Genomic DNA, 10,229 nt, shown 5'->3' on the forward strand with positions numbered 1-10,229 from the left:
AAATATGATTTTTAAATGGTGAGTTTATGTGATTTTCCCAATAAAAATAGCTCCAATATGACAAATGACCCGCTAGCTTAGTATGTCGAATAAAGAGAAACGTGTAATAAACTCTATCAATTGTTAGTCGAGTTTAGTGCTGCGTACTTGACATATCATAAACGACTGACACAATTCTAATTGACAATCCAACAGCATAGCAAGAGTACTATCAGATCCACATTTTTATTTATATTCTAATTCTAAAAACGATCAACATTGTAAATCATCTTGCAAAATTGTTTTGAGCTCACTAATGATAAAGAGAAATATTGCCGGAAGGCTAAGGAGGAAATGATGTACAGTTTCAAAAGAGTTGATTGATCATGAAAATGTCCAAAATGGCTCAAACTTCATCTTCACTTCCAGATACGTGATCTTCATGACCCATTGAATATGCACTTCCATCCGGTCCCAACACCTTAAACCTACGCAACCCAAAAAATACGTAAATTCCAAGAGCTAAACACAACACAATATTAATTACAGAAAAAAACTAAAAAGTTTAATTCAATATACTTCCAATAAACATGGTTTATTTGTATACCTCTCAAGAGTAAATCTTCCTTCCTTGTACTTTTGGCTTTTATCGTGAGCAGTTTCTTGACAGTAAATAATAAATGGTACACGAGCAACAAGGACACAACATAAAAAGAATAAGAAATACATGCTTTGCAAAGCTTCTATTAGATTACAAATTGCGGGTCCTTGAAATGTGTATCACAACTCACAAGTGGTAAAAGTTGAATGTGTGAATAAAAATAGAGTTTTACTAGATTATAACAATTATAAGCTTCGGCAAACATGCACAGAGTACAGGCTTCTCAATTTTCGAAACTCACGTATCTCCATCCGACGAGTGAGCCACACCGTACATAGAACGTGTCAACAACAGTGTGCACACCAGTCATCATCTTCCTCTTTTCTTTCTCCCCGGTAGTCACATTCACACTGTTATTAAAGAGTACAATATTAGGCATGTTGGTAGTTAGCAGATTACACCACAATAGTTTTTATTACAAGTGAACATCAAGAAGCATTAAAAACAAATAGTCATCACAAAGCAAGTTTATCTAAGCATAAAAATATAAGTAAAAGTTAATTGTAAATAGCTCCCTTTTCTTTCTTTTTCTTTTCTTTTCTTTTTTTTTTTGGCAAGCATATCTGGATAAGTTTTTTTTCTTAATGAAGGAAAAAAAGTTGCTTATTTCAAAAGAAACTCTTAATTTGTTTTCAAACTAAGTAATTCAGAAAGGATTCAGTGACTACTACTTCTCATTGATGAATAGTTCTCAATCAATGACGAAAAAAGATTCCTTAGCCCCTGTTTGGTATTGACAAAAATTTAAATTTTAATCTAAGTCAAAATCAACAATCAGTTTTAACCACATATTTATAGAACCCACAACTTTTCAACTATTTATTTCATCAGCTTTTATCAAAATTTATTAACAATATGATTTTAATCTCTATCAAACAAGGCCTTAGTTCACAATAACAATTTTAACTAGCAAATATAAGACCACAAGAAATTCAACATGGACGTACACGCATTCATATTTATGCCGGAACTCCATAAATTAATTTTTGAGAAATACGAACTATGGTTATCAAAGAAGACTTACAACTTATCAAAGAGATAAGCCTTTCCAGTCCTGCAGTGGAAAGACTGAGAACATATAAGAAGATTTGGTTAGAAGTTGTGCGTATGCATCAATTCTTGGTACCCTTAGTTATTCCGTATGAACTGATGACTTGCGTATTCTTCATTATTCTTATTTAGTAATATTATAATCTGCTAATTTCTTATTGAGTACGCCCTTCATGATGAGTAGCATACAAAGATAAGATGATTACTGTCCCCTGCTTAAAACAAATTACACTAAATTTCTTACACTCATAACTAGTAACTTTCCTCATAAATTATAAAAACAAGTGATAGATGCCTGCAAGACTACTATTCGGAACTATCATGTGCTGAGATGTTGGACACACAAACGTGGTTATTATTAACTGATTTCAAACGCCTGCAAAAGGAAAATCTATGTCTTACGTGCATCTAATAGGCTAACTCATCATATAAAGATACAACACAATAGTTATAGTTCCAGATACAACTATTTAAAGTTTTCTAATGGTTTGTTTTCTAGATTTGTCAACTATTCATACCAAGAAAGTTGTTTCCATGAAGTAAACGACAAATTGACAAATTTCGATTCCAACACCAACTCATGATACATACTGATAAAATATTTAGTCCTTTTCCTAGAGATATGGTCAAGTGGGTGCTAGACTTTCAGTAAACAAGCAATGAGAAATTTGTAACATTTGTACACGAACTTAAAAAAGAATAATTTCTATATTTAGATGCAAAAGCTGCACATAACCAGAAGTCAATCTGTCCCAATCATGAAGTTTCAAACTTATGCGTAATATTATCCTCCATATCAAAGATAAATGACATCTATATTTCATAATGTGGAGTTGTGTTTCTCAAACCACACTTTCATAAGTGAAAATGCATTTTCTCCCACTTGCATCCCTATGGACAGTTGGCAGTTTGGCATTTGCTTACAAATGGTCACACGAGTTGTGCTTTCTCTTGGCTATTGTGGACTGTTGATTTAATCCTATGGCTGAGATTTTTAGTCTTCAATAATTAATGCCCTTTTGAGGGTTGGGAAAAGAGGCAGCCGATCACTCTCTCTTTTGAAGAGAATTGTCTCTTTGGTTTTTTCTCTCTCTAGCTCACTCTTGCCTCTATTTCTTCTTTTCTTTTTAGATCTGAAGAAATTTGGTGATCTTTGTAATAATCTTGTAGTTATCTAATGATGGTAGAACTTTGGTACAGTGTTTTAGGCCTTGTCTGTGGCTGGTAAACCTGTATTTTGTTCTTGGCAAGGTTTTGTCTAGTCTTATGGGCTAGGGTTCGAGTTATTAAGAGATCCTTGTGGATCGATGACCATATAGCGAGTCTGATTTGGTTTTCTCAACTAGTTATACACTCTCTTGAAGGTTTCTTGCTAGTGACGAGTTTACCTTTAAGTCCCCCAGATTAGGCCGTGTTTGGCTGAACTCGGTGAATAATCCTTGTGTTCGATTTTTGTTCTTGCTTTATTTTTAATGTTTTTACGATTGGTTGTGGGTTTTGGGCCGATAATCCTAACAAATTTGGTATCAGAGCTCGATTTTCGAGGTATCTACATGATATACCTTGCCCTGAGGATATTTTGTGAGTTGAGGAAAGTAAATTGTCGGGCATATTCTAGTTTTTCTTGATCTGCAATATTCAGTTTTTTCCTTTTTTTTTTTTTAATTTTTTGTCCAAATCTTAAAGATCTGCACAGACATTTAAGGGGACTAATTTTTTTGTTGTAGTTCGTAGGTCAAGAACTAAAGATTGGTAAGTACTTGACCGGTTCCAGTTTGGCAGGTGATAGGGTGATCTTTAAAAACTTTTGATTGCACTGTTGTTCAACGGTGCCGTGGGTGAGATCTTATCATTAAAGAACCTGTATAATTTTGGTGCATAAAAATTGCATGTCTATTGTTCTATGGATTAATTACTGACATTGTACACTGTGAATTGATAATTAATCTGACAATAGGAGCATGTTTAGGTATTATACAAAGTTCTTTATATCTGTTGTGTAATTCTTTGAATTCCCAACACGTTGTCTGCTTGTGTATATTGCTTCAGTTGTGCAAGTTAAGATAATTGTTTTTGATTCAGTGATTTGCATTCCTTTAAATCTGTTAGGAAGTTTCTTAGCTTTTTTGGTATTCATAAATTGTGGTGTCTGTCATGGCTTCCAGTGGTAACCACCCTATTATAGAACCTATAATAGGTTCGAAGGTCGAATTATTACAATTCAATGGAAAAGGGGATTACTCAATTTGGAAGCAAAAACTGAGAGCGATATTGGTCCAACAAAGGGTTGTTAAGGCCTTGGATGACCCATCCTGATAAATATTCTGATGAACTTAAAGCTAAACCTGATGAGATTCTTAAAATGACTGAAATTGCTTACAGCTAGATTATCCTACACTTATCTGATAATATAATAAAGGCAAGTAGAGGCATCTAAAACTGCTAGGGACCTATGGACAGCCTTAGGTAATTTGTTCTTCACCAAGACTTTACCAAATGAAATTTATCTCCTGCAAAAACTGTTCAGTTTTAAAATGGACGATCGGAAAGACCTTGAAACCAATTTGAGAAATTTTGCATACTGGTAAAGAGTCTTGCTCATAATGATAAAAAATTTGAAGATGGGGATCTTGCAGTGATCCTTCTAAACTCTTTATCTGATTCTTATAAGGATATCAGAAATGCTATAAAATACTCAAGAGATGCTTTAACACAATCAATTGTGACAAATGCTCTAAGATCTAGGGAATTGGAAGTCAAGAAAGAATCTAAATTAAACTCAAGAGAGGAGAGTTTATTTGTGAAAGGAAGACCAGAAAATAGGGAAAACAATTCACAAAATAAAAGATTCAAGTCCAAATCCAAAACCATATCTAAAGCAAGAGAAAAAAAAAAGCAATAAAGAATGCTATCATTATGGTAAACTTGGCCATTTCAAAAGAGACTGCTTTGAGTTAAAGAAGAAACTAAAAGAATCCAGCAACATTGAGTTAAATAAAGCTGTTGTGAGTTCTATACTTGACAGTGTAATGACTGTGACAAATGAAGAAATAGACACTGACTAGATTTTGGATTCTGGATGTACATTTCATGTGTCTGAATAAATCTTGGTTTCATAACTTCAAAGAGATAGAACCTAAGAAAGTATATTTGGGTGATAACAATTCACAAAATGTACTTAGAATTGGTGACATTTCTATCAAAATGTATGATGAAAGTGTTAGGCAGATTAAAAATGTGAGATATGTCCCAAATCTAAAAAGAAACCTCATTTCATTGAGGATTCTTTAAGATGAGGGACATACATTTAAATTTGAAAATAACACTTTGAAAATCTTTAAAGGATCTCTTGTAGTCATGAAAGGGCCTAAAAGGAATGACTATACTACTTAATGGGAAAATTGTTAATTCTTAGGACCCAAGATCTTTAACTATAATTGAGAGCAAATCCGAATTGTGACACTGTTGAATGGGTCATATTGGAAATAAGGGCTTAAAGCATCTTAATGACCAAAAATTGTTTGGAAAAGATAAAGTGGAACTCCTTAATTTTTGTGAAACATGTGTGCTATGGAAGTCTTATAGAGTGAGTTTTAAGACCAAGTCACACGCAACAAATAGACCATTAGACTATGTCCACGTAAATTTATGGGGGCCAGAAAACCACCCAACCTTTGGTGGAAATAAATATTTTCTTTCTATAATTGATGATTATTCTAGAAAGGTCTGGACCTATCCATTGAAATCCAAAATTGAATCCTTTCAAAAATTCAGATTGTGGTTAAAAATGGTTGAGAAACAGTTGGACAAGAAATTGAAAACCTTAAGAACAAATAATGGGTTGGAATTTTGCAATGCTGAATTTGATAATTTTTGCAAGCAAAAAGGAATAATTAGATATATAACTATTAAGCACACACCCCAACAAAATGAGGTTGCTGAGAGAACGAATAGAACCCTTATGAATAAGGTAAGATGTATGCTGATCAGTTCTGGGCTTGCAAAAGGGTTTTGGGCAGAAGCTTTATATACTGCTGCCTATCTTATAAATAGGTCCACTTGTAGTTCTATAGAGTTTAAAACTCCACAGGAACCACGGACTAGAAAACCACCAAATTTGTCACACTTAGGAGTTTTTTTTTATGCTGCATATGCACATCAAGTTGAGGGAAAATTAGACCTGAGGGCTACCAAGTGTGTTATGCTTGGATAACCATAAGGGTTTAAAGGGTACATGTTATGGGTACTTGGTATTAAAGGAATAAAGATCATTAATAGCAAAAATATGGTGTTTAATGAGAGTGAGATGCCTTACTTGAAGAGTGATAAATCAGATCTGGCTAAAAAGGGTACTTTCCAAAATGAGGTGAAGTTGGCAATATTAAATAATAACAAATCTGATATAACCGAACTACAACCTGTGAAAGTGTAGAAAATAGTGATGAAGGTGAAGTTAATCCACCCCAAATTGGAACTGAAACAGAATCTGAAACTGTGAAATCTAACTACCTGAAAAATGAAGTTAGTACCCAAGATTATCAATTGGTGAGAGATAGGGAAAGGAGACAGATTAAACCCAATTCTAGGTATGAAATGAATAATCTAACTAAATTTGCCCTTATCACTGGTGAAAACTTAGAACACTCTGAATCCCTATCTTATGAAGAAGTTACGAATAGTTCTAGGTAAAAAGAATGGAAAGAAGCAATGAAAGAAGAAATGAAGCCCCTTCTTGAAAATAAAACCTGGAAACTTGTAAAGAAGCCAAAGAATCAAAGAATGGTTCAATGTAAGTGGATCTTCTTTTTTTTTTTTTTTTTTATGACCATGGGTGTCCAGGCCAGCTTACGCGCACCTCGACTAATCCTACGAGACCCTGAAGTTTACATCCGATTACTTACCTCAGTGGCCCTAAGGTGACTGAAACTAATTTAAGTGGATCTTTAAGTTGAAAGAAAGGATTTTATAATTTGATCGTTTGAGGTATAAGACAAGGCTAGTAGCTAAAGGGTTCCCTCAAAGGAAGGAAGTTGATCACAATGAAATTTTTTCATCTGTAATCAAATATAAAACCATAAGACTCATTTTGGCTCTAGTTGTTCAATTTGATTGGGAACTTGAACAATTAGGCATGAAAGCTGCCTTTTTATATGGGGAGTTGGAGGAGGACATGTACATGTGTCAACAACGACGTTTCGAAGAAAAGAGAAAATCTGATTTTGTTTATAAATTGTAAAAATCTCTGTATGGACTCAAACAAAGTCCAAGACAGTAGTATATAAGGTTTGACACATACGTTTTGAAAATAGGTTTTAGAAGGACTGAATATGACCATTGTTTATACTATAATAACTCTACAATCGGGTCTGAAACATATCTACTACTCTATGTAGATGATATGCTTCTGGCCAGCCTCAGTAAAGCTGAAATAATGAGGCTGAAAAACTTAGTAAGGTCTGAATTTGATATGAAGGACTTAGGAAATGCCAAGAAAATTTTAGGGATGGTGATAAATCAAAATAGGCAAGAAAGTATGCTAACTCTATCACAAGAACCCTACCGGCACAAGTTATAACTAAGTTTGGTATGAAAGAAGTTAAGTCCGTAAATGTTCCCCTTGCAGCCCATATAAATCTCTCATCTGCCCAGTGTCCTAAAAATGAATCTGAGATTAAAGATATGACAAATATTCCATATGCCAATGCTATTGGATCTGTTATGTTTTCAATGATTACAACACGACTAGATTTTGCATATTCAATCAGTTTTTAAGTAGGTTTATGGCAAACCCTGGAAAACCACACTGGGCTGGATTAAAGTGGCTACTTAGATACATAGTTGGGACACTAAATGTAGGATTGGTGTTCAAAAAGGGATTAGAACTATTAACTCTTAAAGGTTATGTGGATTCTGATTTTGCTGGAGATAAAAATCAAAGAAAGTCTACAACTGCCTTCTTTTTTACACTTGGTGATAATTGTATTACATGGAAGTCTCAAATTCAATCAATTGTAACTTTGTCCAGCATTGAAGCTGAATATGTAGCAATTATTGAATGTGTAAAAGAATGCATATGGCTTAAAGGGATCTTAACTGAACTGAATTTTCTGAATACACCACCTGTGATATTAACTAATAGTTAAAGTGCTTTACTTTTAAGCAAAAATCCTATCTATTATGAAAGGTCAAAGCACATTGAGGTGAAGTATCATTCCATAAGAGAAAAACTCTCATATGGTAAAATGGTTCTTGAGAAAATTCGTACTTATTTTAATCCTACTGATATGGGGACTAAAATACTGCTAGTTAATAAATTCAGATCTTGTTTATCATTGCTTAATATTGATACAGGTTGATTTGTTGTCCAGGTACTGGGCGATGATGTAGGGTATGGTTCTATCACTAGCATTATAGCAACAAGAGAGGAAGTGCGCGATTTGAGAACCAAGGTGAAGATTTGTGGAGTTGTGTTTCTCAAACCACACTTTCATAAGTGAAAATGCATTTTCTCCCACTTGCATCCCTATGGACAGTTGGCAGTTTGGCATTGGCTTACAAATGGTCACACGAGTTGTGCTTTCTCTTGGCTATTGTGGACTGTTGATTTAATCCTATGGCTGAGAGTTTTTGTCTTCAATAATTAATTCCCTTTTGAGGGTTGAGAAAAGAGGCAGCCAGTCACTCTCTCTTTTGAAGAAAATTGTCTCTTTGGTTTTTTCTCTCTCTAGCTCTCTATCGCCTCTGCTTCTTCTTTTCTTGTTAGACCTGAAGAACTTTGGTGATCTTTGTAATAATCTTGTAGTTATCTGATGATGGTAGAACTTTGGTACAGTGCTTTAGGCCTTGTTTGTGGTTGATAAACCTGTATTGTGTTATTGGCAAGGTTTTGTTTAGTTTTGTGGGCTAGGGTTCGAGTTATTGAGAGATCCTTGTGGATCGATGACGATATAGTGGGTTTGATTTGGTTTTCTCAACTGGTTGTACACTTTCTTGAAGGTTTCTTGCTAGTGACGGGCTTACTTCTGAGCCCCCAAATTAGGCCATGTGTGTCTGAACTGGGTGAACAATCCTTGTGCTCGATTTCTATTCTTGCTTTATTTTTACTATTTTTACAATTGCTTGTGGGTTTTGGGCCAATAATCCTAACACATAAATTTGTCCCCAAAGTGATGACTCGAACAATAACAAATCTGAAACTCAAGTCAAATCTTTTTGTCACCGAAAACAACTAACTGAATTCTTTGCATAAAAGATTATAGAGCTGAAAAGTCTCTCCAAATTCCTCTAGCTATGAAATTTATCTCACAATTATCAACTTCAATTTAGATCAACTCTCAAAAAGGTAACCAAAAGAAATCCCCTCTACATTTACCTTTTTTGTAATAAACATTAGTACATCTTTGGTACTGAATAAACTCAAAAATCATGTCAATCCAATATCTATGGAATTTTATATGCCACCTTAAGTATGCTGTGCTGGGTTACTTTCCAAATCAAGTCGCTGCGAGGTTTTGAAAAATATTTTAACATCTCATATGCCGCCGACGAAAGCTGAATTTTGGATATGTTATATTATAAGAAGTTCCCTACTTTTTCTTAAAGCTTCGTGAAGTCTCGACCTAGATTACTATGTAAATGAGTTTACTTAAAAACTTACTGTACAAAAATGGGAAGTCAAACAACAACATTTATTTTTAAATTCTTGCCTAGAATTTCACGCAACAAAAATGTATTTATGCATGGATGTCACCTGAAGACATTAGGAATTAGTTTCTTTTGTATTGAGTTATGTTGTCATTTATTGTCCTTTTAAAAAAATATTCTTAAATTAAATCTTTATAATTTCCTCTAAAAGTTTAGCTATTTTTTTAAGTTTACGGCTAAATGTACAATTAATCTGGCGATGTTTCGATCCCTGCAGGTCGAGGCGTTACAGCGTGGTATCAGAGCACGAGTTTAGTCGATTCTGTAGACTTAGCGTATTTTTTTATATAAAAAAATAATACTAATTAAAAGATGAGAAGTGAAACATTTAAGGCATTCCATAGCATCTTGCATTCATCAATTGACCTCATCCGACGAAACCAAGGTATGGAATAAAATATTATGTTCCACTTTATTTTTCGAGCATGATTTATAAATCATTTAAACTTGAATCTATGAAAATGCTAATGACGTTTAGGATGAAATATGTTATGTAAGTTATATTTTGTTTATATATACATGAAGAAATGATTATTAGCTATTTTATTGAAACCCCAAAAGCATAATGTATAAGTTGATATCACTAACAAAGAAAATACATAATTGGACACTTATATGACAGACATGGTTAGAATTTATCAGACCGCTAGAAAGACCACGGCTTGTAGAGCAACGTTGAACCATAGGTCTATCATTCAATCCTATGAGAACTACGTGACTGACCCATCTCGTTCGCTTGTTGAACATATACATGACATTTACAAGAGATGTATGGCGACAGCAAATGCAGGACTGGAGATCACGCATATCGAGGATGTAAATAACCTCATACACT

Source organism: Olea europaea, chromosome 16 (assembly GCF_002742605.1).
Source record: "Olea europaea var. sylvestris chromosome 16, O_europaea_v1, whole genome shotgun sequence".
Taxonomy (NCBI): Eukaryota; Viridiplantae; Streptophyta; class Magnoliopsida; order Lamiales; family Oleaceae; genus Olea; species Olea europaea.